Consider the following 3,399-nt stretch of genomic DNA (forward strand, 5'->3'; position numbering starts at 1 on the left):
ATTGGATTATGGTGCTGCTCAGGCGCTCTCCAACTAGGAAGATGGCGGCACCCAGAGGATGTACCTGCAAATGTGTATATGAAATCGATTACTACAGTTTTTTTGGTGCAATTGATATCCTAAGTAAAAAATCTGTTATGTCCTGAATTTGCGACATCAAGCAGTTGGGCCTGGACAAATAGGTTATACTGTTTCACCTTACGTCCGAATGCAGAGGACGCTACGTTACAGCCTCGACCTCCTGTGCTCTGGCCTCGGCCACCCTATCGTCAGCGTCCCCCTGTCAGGTCCGTCCTGGTCTCAACCTGCTTCATCCTGCCTTCAGCCTCGGTGGCCCTGGCTTCGGCCTCGTTGGCCCTTACTTCCACCTCATTGTACTGGCCCTGACTTTAGCCTCGTTGACCCTGGCTTTGACCTTATCGGCCCTGGCTTCGGCCCCAATCTCAGGCTCAGGCTCGCTGGCCCTAGTCTCGACATCGTTGACCCAGGTCTCGCCGTCCCTGGTCTTGCCCTCCTTTATCCGGGCCTCCTTGGACCTAGCTTCGGCCTCACCAGCAGAGGCCAGGGCAGGTACAGCGAGGAAGGGCCCTTGAGCTTGTGATGCGACGTCCTCAGGGTCCCCAGAAGATGCACCAAGCTATAAACAGTAAATATAGGCAGTAATGATAGATTATCAGGGTTGTACAACAAAGTATGACATTGGAAGTCCTAAGCAACTGCTTAACAGCAGTGACCTCTGACAAACCCGCAAAGTTGCATTCCCGTTTTCCACCAACTTTTTTTAATGCTGAAGAAAATAACCTAAGTCATCTGCCCTCACAGTGCAACGGTTACTGAAGCAGTATATCTAGTCTCCAATTAATTTAGTGGTCTGAACAGCTTGCAGTTGGTATGAATTAATAAATGATAAGTATACTTGAAAAATCAATGACATCGATAAAAATATATCTACCCAAGCACCAAAATGGCAACATTATATGAATAATGATATGCTCTCCATAACACTAACACTTTCTAACAAAAATGCTTTTATACATACCCTGTGACCTTTCAGCTCCTGGCAAAACTTTTTGAGACACTTGTCATTTATAGTTTCTTCTTTTCTATTCTTGTGGACTGCTTCTCCTGCAACGAGTGACTTCAAGAAAAAAATTAGGAAGTTTTTGCAAATTTCGCAAGACGTTGCGAGCGTCGCTGCTTGAAGCCGCGGGATCACAGCGTGGTTCATGTTCCGAAGTTCCTCAATTATAAGACTGCGCCATTGTGAACTTTCCTTGACGTCACACTCGACCAGAGGAAGTTCTTGTCGAAAAAATAATCAGCAACTGACTCACCCGGTCTGTGTCTGCCGGAGCATCATCTCGTAGAGTGCAAATTGTCGTCATCGGGGAACACCATCTGTATTTCTTCTGCCCATTTCGACCAGGTTTCCAGTCGCTTCCCGGTCGTTGGATGCCACCCAAGCCGTCCCGCTCGCCTTCGATGACGCAACAGCGAGTGTTATTCCACCGCTCCACTCGGACTGCACTGCGCCGCCACCGTGTTGATATGCGACACCCAGCCCCGCGCCGGTGGCAATCAGTTCGTCGAACAACGTTTCATGAACAAATCGTTTCGTCGACACTGCGATGATTCATCGACAGATCGTTTCGTGGAGACGAGCACCCACTCATTTCATCGACAGACGTTGCGATGTTTGGTCAACAGCTCGCTGTGCCAGCTCCGCCAGCTGCACCTCCTCGCGGCCTCTGCGCCTGCGCGGCGCGCGGCCTTGTGCTGGATGGATGGATGAATGAATGAAAGAAGGCCGACTGGGCCAAGTAGGGCGAACAAGTGCGCAGCCATCTTGCCTTACCGACTTGAACCACTCAAATTTTTTCTTCTGCTTATTTTTTTTTTGAGGGGGGGGGGGGGGGGCATTGATTGCATCGATGTCGGAACTTCCGATTTGTATGGTTTCGCTCGTGTCTTTGCCCGAACCTTTAGGGAAGCGTTGTCAAAACCGGAAAGTTTTGTTGTTGACCTCTGTCCTTTCTCAAATTTGATTCTTAAAACATTCAACAATTGTATGTATGCCGTTGTTTTCCGAGAGCAAGATTCTGGCACGGCACAAGGAAAAAACTGTGAGGGAGATAATCGAGGCAGATGAGATTAGGAAGGGCGGTGCAGCATGTGTCAGCGTGGCCTCAATTGATTTACTGGACAAGGAGCGTGCGTTCCTCAATGACGCGGCCTGGCACCGGGTTGGCTAGTGGTGGAGCAAAATCAGAAACTCGGATGGTATAAAAGTGTCGTTTCACGTAATAAAATCAGTTGTTAGTAGCGCACTGTGCTGTCTGTTTCTCGCCTCTTTGTCCCTGTATTTTGAGCGCTAAAATGTATTCCAAATTCAACAATAGGCGCTGCTCTTGAGGGCTTCGCTTTCGGCAGCATACGTGATCGAGGTACCTGTACGTCATCGAATGCAACCCTTCGCGGGCAAGCCGCCGACTGTTTTGACGAAGTGTCAGGGTCGTTTCCAGAGCAAGTGTATCTTTCCGCGCGTCGCATCTTTTGGTGGAGCCCTCAAGAGCCAGCTGAACATTTCATAAAAAGTCCACACGTCAAAACACTGAAGTTTAAAAAACAAATTTAAAATAAAAAACTAGACCTCTCCGCGGTGCACAAAGCCATTCTATAGTTGAAAATGGCATAAAATCGGTTTTTAAGCTATTTGGCATCTCGTCTTAGCCGCTAGCACTAAACTTTAGAGGAGACTGAGCATTCGATTATGCGTAGTTTATTTTTACGTTGATGAAACACTGTTCTTTTTTCCTCCAAACACCGGGTATTCAGTGTACTGTACTTACCAGCCCGCATACAATTTTTCGACTTTAGCATATTTAGATTCTGGATATTAAATAACGCAATAGTTCTGCAGATGTTATGTCTGTACTGAAAATTTGCATGAACATAAACCAATGTGTGACCAAAGAACATTAGATTTGGAAACCGCTCTTTTATGCAAAGAGCTGGGTCACACACTCGTCCCTTGTATATGTCTGCTGGCATCGATAAAAAACAATTGAATGTCGCGCGTGGGGACCAGTCGGCTGCGGCCGACAGATTTCGTCTAGTGGTACTACCGCCTCCAAGGCGTTGGATGCGGCGGCTGCTCGAGAGAAGCCATATAATGCACTAAGTTTCGAATTTGATATCAACTATGGTTTAGTTTGTGTAATAAGACTAAACTTGGGGTAATGTTTAATTTATCTATTACCGATTCTCGCGTGCTTTTTTTTTTGCGTTTTAGTATAGCGTTTTTTTAGGTTTACTCGCGGGCACCGTGCTTGTGGGAGTGCGAGTGTCAATGCTTTCCGTGCTTTTGTTATCTATTTTTATTTGACTACGTTTAAAGCC

General features: G+C 47.0%; 1 pseudogene; it reads right to left on the reverse strand.

Moving 5' to 3' along the window:
- Window positions 1-220: 220 nt before the first annotated feature.
- On the reverse strand, window positions 221-1,559 carry LOC120849008 (annotated as a pseudogene).
- Window positions 1,560-3,399: the final 1,840 nt, after the last annotated feature.

The sequence above is a fragment of the Ixodes scapularis genome, unplaced genomic scaffold, assembly GCF_016920785.2.
Source record: "Ixodes scapularis isolate PalLabHiFi unplaced genomic scaffold, ASM1692078v2 PGA_scaffold11__112_contigs__length_91849675, whole genome shotgun sequence".
NCBI lineage: Eukaryota > Metazoa > Arthropoda > Arachnida > Ixodida > Ixodidae > Ixodes > Ixodes scapularis.